This window comes from Tachyglossus aculeatus, chromosome 1, assembly GCF_015852505.1.
Source record: "Tachyglossus aculeatus isolate mTacAcu1 chromosome 1, mTacAcu1.pri, whole genome shotgun sequence".
In the NCBI taxonomy this organism is placed as follows: Eukaryota; Metazoa; Chordata; class Mammalia; order Monotremata; family Tachyglossidae; genus Tachyglossus; species Tachyglossus aculeatus.
This window is the reverse complement of record NC_052066.1, coordinates 71,965,277-71,979,346: the sequence shown is the minus strand read 5'-3', so window position 1 is coordinate 71,979,346 and position 14,070 is coordinate 71,965,277. Positions and strand designations below refer to the sequence as shown.

Below are 14,070 nucleotides of genomic sequence, written 5' to 3'. Positions count from 1 at the left end.
TTCTCCACACAATAAGTGCTCAATAAATATGACTGACTATTATCCTCACCTGTCATTCATTCATTCAATCATATTTATTGAGTGCTTCCTGTGTGCAGAGCACTGTACTAAGCGCTTGGGAAGTACAAGTTGGAAACATATAGAGACGGTCCCTACCCAACAACAGGCTCACAGTCTAGAAGGGGGGATAAAGCACACACATGACGAGGGTGGGATTCGAACCCATGTGTGCAGAGCACAATGGATTAGTAGTCCATCACCTTAACCATTCGGCCACCTCATGTCCTGTCAACTGAAGCAATGCTGCAGTAGATACTATTTCAGGGTTAATAAGTTCAGCCAGATCAAAGGCCTAACTGCCTGATTGTAGACTTTCTCTATTGGCTTTATTTTTGTATTTGTTACGCATTTACTGTGTGCCAGGCACTGTTCTAAGCCCTGGGGTAGATATAAGTAAATCGGGTTGGACACAGTCCATGTCCCACATGGGGCTCAGTCTTAATCCCCATTTTACAGAGGAGATAAATGAGGCACAGAGAAGTGAAGTGACTCCCTCAAGGTCACACAGCAGACGAGTGGGGGAGCTGGGATTAGAATCCAGGTCCTTCTGACTCCCAGGGTCATGCTCTATCCATTAGGCCACACCGCTTCTCATGGTTCAACATATGCGGTGGCCCATGCAGATCACTTGGGCTTGAAGAGCCTTAGTCACTTCCAGGTTCAAACTGGGGCCACTTTTAATTTGGAGTAATGGGTTTACAAGAAATAGCTACTTGTTTTGTTTTGTTGTCTGTCTCCCCCTTCTAGACTGTGAGCCCGTTGTTGGGTAGGGACCATCTCTATATGTTGCCAATTTGTACTTCCCAAGTGCTTAGTACAGTGCTCTGCACACAGTAAGCGCTCAGTAAATATGAATGAATAAATGAAATGCCTTATTTTGTCTTTCCATTTTCATTCATTCAATCGTATTTATTGAGCGCTTACTGTGTGCAGAGCACCATAGCAAGTGCTTGGGAAGTACAGGTTGGCAACATATAGAGACAGTCCCTACTCAACAGTAGGCTCGCAGTCTAGAAGGGGGAGACAGAGAACAAAACAAAACATAGTAACAAAATAAAATAAATAGAATAAATATGTACAAATAAAATAAACAGAGTAATAAATACATACAAACATATACAGGTGTTGTGGGGAGGGGAAGGAGGTAAGGTGAGGGGCGTGGAGATGGGGAGGAGGGGGAGAGAAAGGAGGGGGCTGAGTCTGGGAAGGCCTCCTGGAGGAGGTGAGCTCTCAGTAGGGCCTTGAAAGGAGGAAGAGAGCTAGCTTGGCAGATGTGCGAAGGGAAGGCATTCCAGGCCAAGGGGAGGATGTGGGCCGGGGGTCGATGGCGGGACAGGCGAGAACGAGGCCTAACGGTGAGGAGATTAGTAGCAGAGGGTGCGGGCTGGGCTGTAGAAGGAGAGAAGGGAGGTGAGGTAGGAGGGGGCTCTTTGATTACCTTTGAAAGATTTGGAGTCATTGGAATTATTAAATATAAATGATTTATGAAGTTAGATATTGATCACAATTATTCACTTTATATGTAAAATCCCTTTTTAAGCAAATCCTAATTCTGCTTCAGCCTTTAAAATTGGTGTTAGCGGAGGTATAAACATCTGAATATGCCAAGGTTAAGAATTCTACATTAGAGAACAGAAAATGGAAGTATGCAGTTGAGAAAATGGAGGATGACATTATATTTGGATATTTGACACTTAAAACTCTATTTTTGGAAGCCAAAAGTAACGCTACTGGGGGTGAGATCATATCTGTGTTGCTATACCGACATTATCACGCAGGTGATATTTATGAAACTCCTTGAAAAACTGGACTTTCTCTGGAAAGTTGAAGAATTTTGCCCTCAAATGAAACTGTTGCCACACCGTCAATCATCCAAATGGTATTTTGGCCTTATCTACTCTCAGTACCATTGGCTAGAGCATTACCTAAAGACAGTACTAAGTTCTGTGTTGCTTAAGAGGATTTCTGACTCTATATACCTGGTACAGATTGGTACATAGCCTTGGTTTTCAGGTTTCTTGTCAATTCATAGGACTGTGACGACTCTGCCTAACGGTTTATACAAATCACCTACCTTGGTACTCTTGTTCTGTGCTTCCAGAGCACCATTTCCAGAGAGCTGAGCAATGGAATGGTCTTTACAGATTTTTGAAGCTGTTGGAAGAGATTTTTCCAGTGGATCCCTATAGACTCTCTGTGTGTGTGTGTGTGTGTGTGTGTGTGTGTGTGTATTTCCTGATATAGACTGCATCCCTGATCACAAGGAGCCCAATCAACTCTGTTATATTGTACTTTGCCAAGCACTTAGCACAGAATACTGCACAAAGTACCACTGATTGGAAGTTAAAGTCCCCAATTGCACCCTCAAGTATAGTAGCACAGATTGTTTTGAATGTGACCAATACATTACTCCTTCAACTCTGAGTTTCACCTTGCCATGGTGGAGTAGCCAGCCTACGACCTTGGTGAAGCGAAGACCACAAACTTGTTTAATAGTTGTCATTCCAGGCCTGTTGATGCTACATGCCGTGGATTCAGTTTAGAGGTTTCAGATGCTCCCCGTACTTCTCCTCTGGAATTTGCTGTGCTTCAGAGGTCATGTCTGTGTTGAGTTGTTATTGTTGTTTTCAGTCTGAAGCCACATCTCAATTCAGAAAATGCATGATAAAAGATTCTTAAGTAGCATATGAGGACGAACTCTGGCTAGGAACTTAAGGCTTTAGGAGGAAAGAGATATACCCTGGGAGTTTCCATAGTCAGCCATCCCCTTTCTTCATGATTATGATAGCATCTTCTGGGACCTGCCAAAAGCAAGATTTTATTTTATATTTCTTTACTCCTTTGTGAGTAGGAAGCTCATAAAGCAGTATCATACTGCTTTTTTCTTGTGTTTCTGGTTTTTTTTTTCCTCTGAATTAATTATTTCTTGGAAAAAGCACTCAACTGGGGGCTGTTAGGAGTTATTTACTTTTTTCTTTAGAACAAATGCTAATTTTAATGAAAGTTGATAATTTTGGAAAGCTAGAGATACTCCCTCAAGGCTCAAACTGAAGACCATCTGCTGAGATGGAAAGAAAAGGTATAACAATTTTGGACTATCCATTTAAAGTACCTGAGTCCAGAATGGGAGCATATTCTGTTTGGAGAGGCTTCTGGCAAATTAATTGGGTATCTCTTAATCAAAAGGAACTTTTGCGGCCTAGTGGAAGGAGCCCGGGCCTGGGAGTGAGAAGACCTGGGTTCTAATTCTAGCTCTGCCACTTGACTGCTGTGGCAAGTCACTTCTCTGTGCCTCATTTCCTCTACTGTAAAATGGGAATTTAATCCCTGTTCTTCCTCCTACTTAAACTGTGAGCCTCAAGAAGGTCAGGGGCAGGGATTCTGGCATGATTATCTTGTGTCTACTCTAGTGCTTAGTATAGTGTTTGGGACATAGTGAGCACTTAACAAATATCATCACCACCATTATTATTATTATTATTATTATACAAGATCCCTGCCTTCAGTGAGCTTACAGTCTAGAGGAGGAGACATTAAAATAAACTGGATTGGGGAAATAGTATTTAAAATATTTACATAAGAGCTGTGGGGCTGGGGTGAGTATTGAAGTGCTTAAGGGGTACACAGCCAAGTGAGGGAGTTCAGCTGGGGGCTATGAAGGCTTAGTAAGGGAAGGAGGTGTAATTTATAGGAGAATTTTGAAGATGGGAAGAGTGGTGGACTGACAGATATGAAAGGGGAGAAAATTTCAGTCCAGAGGGAAGAGGCAGGAAAGGAGTGGGTGGCAGGAGAGATATCAATGTACAGAAAGTAGGTTGTTGTTAGAGGGTTTAGACTGAGTTGTAGCAAGAGATCAACAAGGTTAAGGTAGGAGGGAGAGAGCTGACTGAATGCCTTAAAGCCAATGGTAAAGAATTTCTGTTTGAAGGGGAGGAAGATGGGCAACTATTGGGAGTTTCTGAATAGAAAGATATGGACTGACTGGTTTTTCAGAAAAATGGTCCAGGCAGCAGAGTGAAGAATGAACTGGAGAGGGGAGAGACAGAAAGCAGGGAAGTCAGCAAGAAGAATGATGCGATGTTAAAGAGAGAAATAAATGCAAGGATCAGTCAATCGTATTTATTGATCAATCGTATTTATTGAGTGCTTACTGTGTGCAGAACACTGTACTAAGAGCTTGGGAAGTACAAGCTGGCAATATATAGAGACAGTCCCTACCCAACAGTGGGCTCACGGGTAGCAATTGGAGAGGATGGATAGAACCAATGGATGGAGAGGAAAGGGCAGATTTTAGAGAATCAATTCATGATAGATTGTGTAGGTTGAATGAGAGAGCTGTGTCCAGAATAATGCCAAGGTTTTTGTCTTGTGAGACGGGGAAAATGGTGGTACTGTCTATAGTGCTGGGGATGACAGTGCTCTGCACATAGCGCTCAATAAATACGATTGATGATGACAGGGTTTGTGTGGGGAAGATGAGGAATTCTCTAGTTTAGATTTATTAAGTTTGAGGTATTGGTAGGACATCCAAGTAGAGATGTCCTGAAGACAGAAGGAAATGTGAGACTACAGAGAAGGAGAGGCAGGACTGGAGATGTAGATTTGAGAACAATCTGTGTAGAGGTGGTAGTTGAAGCCAGGCGAGCGAATGACTTCTCCAAGGGAGTGGGTGTAGATGGAGACCCAAAACTGAGCTTTGAGGCACCCTTACAGTTCAATGGTAGGATGTTGACAAGAACCAGTCAGAGAGGAGAACCAGGAAAGGACAGTGTGGAGAAGGGGGTGGTCCACAGTATCAAAGGCAGCAAAAAGGTCAAGGAGGATTAGGATGGACTAGAAGCCGTTAGATTTTTGCAAGAGGGAGGTCACTGGGCAACAGGGATGGCAAAGAGGTGCAGTTGTCGTGGCCTAGTGGAAAGAGCCCGGGCCTAGGAGTCAGAGGATGTGAGTTCTAATCCTGCCTCTTCCACGTGTCTGCTGTGTGACCTTGGGCAAGTCGCTTAACTTCTCTGTGCCTGTTACCTCATCTGGAAAATGGGGATTGAGACTGTGAGCCCCACCTGGGGCAGGGACTGTGTCCAACTCAATTTGCTTGTATCCACTCCAGCGCTTAGTGTAGTGCCTGGCATATAGTGAGGGCTTGACAAACACCATAATTACTATTAAAGAGAAACAAAGGGAACAAAAGCCAGATTGCAGGTGGTCAAGGAGAAAAAGTGGAGGCAATGAGTATAGAAACTCAAGTAGTGTGGCAAAGAATAGTTGCAAATGGGGTCAAGATAGTGTTATTTTTAAGACAGGAGACATGTTTGAAAGCAGTGGGGAAGGCGTAATCTGCACTGGAATTCTTAGCAATCAGGATATCTAAGAATATAAGTGGTAAAGTTGAACCATATAACTGAAAACTTAGTTTCAGAGGACCTAGTGAAAACAGAAAAGCGCTGGGAGTTAAGGAGATCTGAGTTCTAAATCCAATTCGGCCACTGGCCTACTGTATGACTTTGTGTGGCTTAGTGGTTAGAGTGCAAGCTGGGGAGTCAGAGGGTCATGGGTTCTAAATCCAGCTCCGCCACATGTCTACTGTGTGACCTTGGGCAAGGCATTTAACCTCTCTAGGCCTCAGTTCCCTCATCTGCAAAATGGGGATTAAGGCTGTGAGCCCCACGTGGGACAGGGACTGTGTCCAACCTGATTAACTTGTATCTTCCCCAGTGCTTAGAACAGTGCTTGGCACGTAGTGAGTGCTTAACAAGTACCATCATTATTAATTATTATTATGAAGTCACTTTACCTCTCTAAGCCTCAATTCCATCATCTGTAAAATGGAGCTAAGATAAATTTTGAGTCTCATGTGGGATAGGGACTCTGTCCATAATAACACCTTTGTATCTACTCCTGTGTTTAACATATAGTAAGCCTGTAAATTATTATTATTAATAATAAAAAAATTGTTCAAGAGTGATAAAATGAATTCTGCTGGACAACTTCATTTTTAAAAAAAAAAATGGTCCGTGTTAACACATTGAAAGCAAAGTGATAGGCACTTAAGTCACTATAGACTAAGGTAATCAGAAATAAGGTCATCTTGGGAAGAGGAAGGAAAACTAGAATTCAGGGGGAGGGAAAAGGCTTAATTACTCTGCCAGTAGACAGACCGTGACAGGAGGGCTACCACCGGCATGACTCAGGAGGGGACAGTGACAGGCCTCTGGAGAACAGTTGTTGTGGCTTCCAGTGCCGTGATACAGTGGCTAAATGAGAAACTAATGAAAAATAACTAATACCAGCTACATTGGCTGTGGAAGAAAAGCTATATACTACCTCCTCTGCTTTCTCACATGTTTCATTTAGCTATTATCCACCATGGTTGCCAGTTCCACTCCCAGTATCCAGCCTAAAACAAGACACTCAAGGATCCTGCCTTTCTGACATTGGGAAGGAACCCCACCATTTATGACTAACTCTCCTAAAGTGGGATGTCCGATCACATTACTGTAGAATGCTAAGAACGCTGTGCATAACTGACATGGTAGGGGCTTCAAAGGAATTTTGCAAATCCTTTTCTAAACCTTGAGAACTTATTTAGAAAATAAGGCTTCATGATGGTAAGCTACTATTCCAAGTCTGTTTTTATTATCAGGGAGACAATATTAGAATCTTATGACACATAGACCTATTTTTTTATGAGGCAATTTTTTTCCTAGCATCTATGGTGGGATTGGGGTTTTTTATTAAAAATAATTTAGGACCAGAAAATTAGTATGGTTCTGTATCTGTTAAACTGTACCTGTTTAATGAGGGATTAGACAACTGAGAAAGGAATCTTTAGAAGAAGCAGGAATACTTATTATGCTTTTAGTTAACGGCACTGATTAGGGCAGTGCCAAAAAAAACTACTTAGTGTGATAATTAGTTCATGATTCTTGAGAAACAAAAGACAATTCTCTCTCTAAACACTATATTTTATAGTGAATGCAAAATTATTTTTCTGAGAAATTTGAGAGAATAGTGAAGAGAAATCTCCAGAAGAAGCAGCAGCATGGTCTATAGGAAATATCATGGGCCTATGGTCAGAAGACCCGGGCTCTAATCTCAGGTCTGCTGTGTGACCTTGGACAAGTCACTTCTACTCTGTGCCTCAGGTTCATCATCTGCAGAATGAGGATTCAATGCTTTTTCTGCTCCTACTTAGACTGTGAACCCCATGTGGGACCTGAATATCCTAGTGCTTAGTACAGGGCTTGGCACATAGTAAATGCTTATTAATAATAACTGTGGTATTCGTTAACCACTTACTATGTACCAGGCACTGGGGTAGATGCAGGATAATCGGGTTGGACACAGTCCCTGTCACATATAGGGCTCACAGTCTTAATCCCCATTTTACAGATGAGGTAACTGAGGCACAGAGAAGTTGTGTCCCGCCCAATATCATGCAGCAGGCAAGTGGTAGAGCTGGGACATGGATTAGTGGATAGAGCACAGGCTTGGGAGTCAAAAGGCCCTGGGTTCTAATCCCAGCTCCACCACTTGTCTGCTGTGTGACTTTGGGCAAGTCACTTAACTTCTCTGAGCCTGTTACCTCATCTGTAAAATGAGGATTAAGATTGTGAGCTCCATTTGGGACAGGGACTGTGTCCAACCTGATTAGCTTGTATCTAACCCAGCACTTAGAGCAGTGCTTGACATATAGTAAGTGCTTAACAAATACCATTATCATGATTAACCCAGGACCTTCTGATTCCCAGGCACATGCTCTATTCACTGCTTCTCTACAATATAATTAATATATATTATAATATAATATAAATTATCTACAATTATAATTAATAATGTACCTCTACAGCTTCATTGTAGTTAACCTCTATTTCCTATGGCATCTACAGTGATGAATGGAACTCATGATCTGAATGGGAAGAATTGATCTGTTCCTGATTATAACATCCTGAGAAACTTTGTACGAGAGAATTTCAAATAATTTCAATGTATTTTAGTCATTTGGAATAGTGCTCGTGCTTCATTGGTGGCTCAAGCAGCGTGGCTCAGTGGAAAGAACACGGGCTTTGGAGTCACAGGTCACAGGTTCAAATCCCTGCTCCGCCAATTGTCAGCTGTGTGACTTTGGGCAAGTCACTTAACTTCTCTGTGCCTCAGTTACCTCATCTGTAAAATGGGGATTAAGACTGTGAGACCCCCTCTGTGGGACAACCTGATCACCTTGTAACCTCCCCAGCACTTAGAACAGTGCTTTGCACATAGTAAGGGCTTAATAAATGCCATTATTATTATTATTGGTGTCTTCAGCCTGAAAGTGTGCCTCTGGGGTAGTGCACTAATTTTTTTTTACATTTTGTGTGTGTGTGTGTGTGTGTGCTGCAATGACTTTTTATGGGAGAGGTGACTTATCCTTCAAAAATCATTATCCTTTGCCCTGAATTGTCCCTTCTTCTCCTACAACTTTCTCTTCCAGCTGCAACCTTCAAGCTGCTTCCTTCCTAAACCCAAACCATTCACCGACCTCAAGATGCTTTCTTCCTCTTGGAATTTTTTTGTTATATCACATCTTTTGTTTCAAAGCACTAGGCAGTCCCATAAAAAACTATTTTAAAATAGAGGTGGGGTAAGGACGAATTCTAGATCATGATATTTTTGTCACTTCAAGCCAGTGAGTATAGTCTGACTCTGTGGAATGTCTTTCCTGCCAGCAGAGAAAATTTTGAAACTAACTTTTAGGCTTTTTTTTTTTTTCTTTTCACTTGAGTAGGGAGTTGGGGAGTAGGTTCTGGCATTGCCCTATATCTTCTAAAACCATTTCTGCTGACATCAGCACTCTACTACAGCAATTCCCAATGACCTTCCGCTTGCTTTTTCTCCCAAGCCTTTCCATTCTTTTATTTCTTACTTTTGCTACTTCTTTATTTACTCATTTTTTCCACTTTTTCTGCTTTCTTGCAGCCTTTTCTATCCATTATTTCCCACTGTCCAACATCTTCCCTTTTTTGTATCTTCCATTGATATTGCCTGTCTTAACACTGACTTCTGGGGGTTTTGTCTCCTTTATTTTTTTTTCTTTTTCCCCTTGACTATTTTTATTTTTCCTTCCACCCTCTCCTTTCCCTCACCTCTTACCTCACTTGGTTAAAAACTCAATAAAAAGTATTTAAACATATTTTCAACCAATCGATGCAGCGTGGCTCAATGGAAAGAGCACGGGCTTTGGAGTCAGAGGTCAACGGTTCAAATCCCGGCTCCGTCACTTGTCAGCTGTGTGACTTTGGGCAAGTCACTCAACTTCTCTGTGCCTCAGTTACTTCATCTGTAAAATGGGGATTAAGACTGTGAGCCCCCCGTGGGACAACCTGATCACCTTGTAAACTCCCCAGTGCTTAGAACAAGTGCTTTGCACATAGTAAGCATTTAATAAATGCCATTATTATTATTATTTACTGAGCACTTAATGTGTGCAGAACACAAAGCACTAGGTAAAATACAATACAATAATAACACTTGTGGCATTTGTTAAAGGTTTTCTATATATTAAGAGTTGAGGCAGATACAAGATAATTAGATTCCACAAGGGGCTCACAGTCTAAGTATGAGGAAGAACAGGCAATGAATTCCCACTCTGCAGATGAGGGAACTGAGGCACAGAGAAGTGAAGTAACTTTTCCACAATCGCACAACAGGTAAGTGGTGGAGCTGGGATTAGAATTTAGAGCCTCTGACTGCTAGGCCCATACTCTACTAGGCCACGCTGCTTCTCAGTAAAGTTGGTAGACACAATCCCTGCCCACAAGTAACTTAGGGTTTAAAAGGAGGAGACAAACATTAAAATTGAATTACAAATTGGGGAAATAATAGATCATAAGGATGTGTATATAAGTGCTATGGGCTGGGCTGAGCATCAGAGTGCTTAAGGAATACACGCCTAAGTATATAAGGTGACAAAGAGGGCGGGTAGGGGAAATTAAGGTTTAGTCAGGGAAGACCTCTTGGAGTAGATGTGATTAAAGGGAGTTCTAGTTATTAACTCCCTCCCTCTAGTTATAACTCCAAGGGAGCATGTGGGCAAAAGATTGACTGGAGGGATGGTCAAGATCAAGTAAAGAGAGTAGGTTGGTGTGAGAAGAGTGGAATGTACATGTTGAGTTGTTGTAGATCAGTAAGGTAGGAGGGAGATAGCTGATAGAGTCCCTTAAAACCTATGGTAAGGAGTTTCTGTTTGTGGAGCTGCATAGACAACCACTAGAGAGTTATGAGGAGTGGGGAGACATGGAGTGAACGAATTTTCAGAAAAATCATCTGGGCAGCAGAGTGATGCTGGGATTGTGAAGGGGAGAACCTGAAGGTTTATGCAGTGGTTGATGTCAATGTGTTAGGAGTTCAATAAGTTAGGAGGGAGAGAGCTGATCCGGTGCCTTAAAACTTAGGGTAAGAAGTTTCTGTTTGATGCGGAGGTGGATAGAAGGCAGCTGGTGGTGACTTGATGATCGTTCAACATTCTGATATTTCCCGAAGGGGTCACGGCGGGGGAAAAGCCCTGGATATTTATATATGGAATGTGTCCTGTCATGCTGACTTAAAAATATACGCTCCTAACGGTTAAGGGACATGTTATTAACCCTACTGTTTTCTTCTGTTGTGGCCTCATTTTGCTTCCCTCATTCAACCTTTTCCCCACCCTGTCTCCCTCTTGCAACAGGTGACAGTGCATGGGCCCATAATATAATAATAATAATAATAATAATAATGGCATTTGTTAAGAGCTTACTATGTGTGAATCACTGTTCTATGCACTGGGGGGGATACAAGGTGATCATGTTGTCCCACGTGGGGCTCACAGTCTTAATCCCCATTTTACAGGTGAGGGAATTGAGGCTCAGAGAAGTTAAGTGACTTGCCCAAGGTCACACAGCAGACATGTGGTGGAGCTGGGATTAGAACCCATGACCTCTGACTCTCAAGCCAGGGCTCTTTCCACTGAGCCATGCCGCTTCTCATAATATCTGCAGGTAACGAATCTCAGTTGGACAGGAATTTGCAAATAAGTGGACTATGACATGAGTTTAATCCAAAATTCTTGGTTTGATCAGAATTCTGTAGGAGTATTGTTTGTTTGCAGTCTTGTCTGTGGTTTTTTGGTGTGTTCTTTGAGAATCTGCCCAACTCATTTCAGGCCTGTCTGCTTTCTCCTGACTTTTAATAACTGAGGTAGTCGTTCAACATTAACTCTGTGCAAAGCACTGAAGTGTACCCAAGTTAATCAGGTTGGACACAGTCCCTGTCCAACATGAGGCTCATTTTAAGAGGAGGCAATTGAGGCGCAGAGAAGTTGTGACTTGCCAAAGGTCACACAGCAAACATGTGGCAAAGCTAGGATTAGAACCCAGGTCCCCTGATTCCAAGGCCCAGGTTCTTTCCACCAGACCACACTGCATTTAAGCCTCTAAGAGGAAATGTTTTAAAGTATTCTTAACTACTACCATTATTATTGGGAGACAGTAATCTGGCATTTAGTACTCTGGGTAATTGTGCACCTGGTTTTGTATTCCTAACAGAACTCATAAACTAAACTCTTAACTATTAAGGGCCAATTAGCACTTGGACCGAAATCCACGACTGACCCTTCCAGTGACTCAGACTCTGAGGGCATTCTTTCCACTGAATTTTCAGGGTGTGGTGCTTATAATTCAAATAAAATGGAAAATTGGAATTTTAACTGTGTGGCTCGTCTCTGAAAACTTTCCCAAAACTCACTTTGTGCAAGTTGCCAGGTTTATGTCTAAATCCCGATTTAGCTAACTAAACTCTATTTAAATCTCCTCTTCAAATTAAAAATTAATAATAATTGGATATTTAAGCATTTACTCTGTGCAAAGCACTGTACTAAAGTACTGGGGTTGATGCAGTACAATATATAAATTGCAGTCCTTGTCCCTTATGGGATTGTCTCTGCTGAATTGTACTGTCCAAACACTTAGTACAGTGCTCTGCACACAGTAAGCACTCAATAAATATGATTGAATGAATTAATATGGGACTGACAGGCTAACGGGGAGGGAGATCAGGATTTTAATCCCCATTTTGCAGATGAGGACACTGTGGAAAAGTGAAGTCACTTGCCCGAGGTCACACAGCAGGCAAGTGGTGGAATTAGGATTAGAATCCAGGACTCCTCAGTCCCAGCCTGGCACCCTTTCCACTAAGTGGCTCTTCTGTTTCATTTCTGTGCTAAATTATTACTTATTATGACATGCTGTTAAATATTCAACCCACAGTTAGTGACGAATTTATTTCCGTGGGAATGTGTGTTCCTGATATAATTATCCACTTTAATTTATTTAAGCTTGGCTCAAATTATTTCATTTGAGTTTGGCTTCAAAGCTCTCCATCACTTTGTCACCTCCCCTCTCTCCTTCTACAGCCCAGCCCACACATTCTGCTTCTCTGCTGCTCACCTCCTCACTGTGCCTCGTTCTCGCCTGTCCCGCAGTCAACTCCTGGCCCATGTCCATTCTATTTATTTTTTTAATATCATCATCATCAATCATATTTATTGAGCGCTTACTATGTTCAGAGGACTGTACTAAGCGCTTGGGAAGTACAAATGTGTTTTTGTTTTCTTCTCTGTCTCCCCCTTCTAGACTGTGAGCCCACTGTTGGGTAGGGACCGTCTCTATGTGTTGTCAACTTGTACTTCCCAAGTGCTTAGTACAGTGCTCTGCACACAGTAAGCGCTCAATAAATAGGATTGATTGATTGATGTCCTACCTCTGGCCTGGAATGCCCTCCCTCCACACATCCACCAAACTAGCACTCTTACTCCCTTCAAAGCCCTACTGAGAGCTCACCTCCTCCAAGAGGCCTTCCCAGACTGAGAACCCCCTTTTTCCTCTGCTCCTCCTCTCCTTCCCCCTTCCCCTCCCCACAGCACTTGTGTATATTTGTACATATCACTTTATTTTATTAATGATGTGTATATATCTATAATCCTATTTATCTAGTTTGATATTGACACTTGTCTACTTGTTTTGTTGTCTGTCACTCCCTTCTAGATTGTTGGGTAGGGACTGTCTCTTATCTGTTGCTAAATTGTACTTTCCAAGTGCTTAGTGCAGTGCTGTGCACACAGTACACACTCAGTAAATATGATTGAATGAATAATCTAAAATATTCCATCAATAGATTAAAAATGCAGGATATGCTATTAATTATTTTACATTTTGTGCTCCAAATAATATGCTCTACTATCCTCCCACCAATCATCACAGTCAAATTTAGGAAAATGTATAATCTGTTCTTTATCACTTGTGTTATTTGGTTTTTATATTGAGAGTTTTAAAGGCCTTTTCCCAAATTTACATCTCTAGCCCTGACTCCTTCTCCTCCTCCTCTGCAGTCTCTCATTTCTGCCTGCTTTCATGACATCTCTATTTGGTTCTTCCACCAACATTTCAAACTTAGGATGTCAAAACGAAACTCCTTATCTTCCCGCCCTGTCCCAAATATTGCCTTTGCCATTACTGTAGACAACACCACCATCCTCCCCAATTTACAAGCCCGTAATCTTGGCCAAAATCCACCCTTTCCTCTCCAGTCAACCTGCTACTATGCTGATCCAAGAATTTATCATATCTAGCCTTGACCACTGCATCAGCCTGCTCGTTGACCTCCCTGCCTATGTCTCACTCCACTCCAGTACACATTTCCCTCTGCCTACATCATTTTTCTAAAAATCTGCTGCAAAGGCGACCTTTGTTTAATTTGGATCATCAGATCTAGCATCACTGCAAAACTTAATACCAACATCTTGGCTTGAAGTGAGTTTCTATATTGGAGTGAGAAATATGACACTGGTAAAAGAGAAGCTAAAATTGACCAGTGGATCCAGTAACTCAAGCAAACTCTGGACTACTTACAGAATGGTGAGAAAGAAAATTACCTGCAGGAAAAAAACTTCACAAAAAAAATGATCAAAACTTTCCAATATCACATTCCAAAGTAAATGTC

General features: G+C 41.9%; 1 non-coding gene across 1 annotated transcript; it reads right to left on the bottom strand.

Annotated features, from left to right (window-relative positions):
• Positions 1-201: 201 nt before the first annotated feature.
• TRNAS-ACU lies at positions 202-285 on the bottom strand. The gene has a single exon. It is a non-coding gene; the product is annotated as a tRNA-Ser (tRNA).
• Positions 286-14,070: the final 13,785 nt, after the last annotated feature.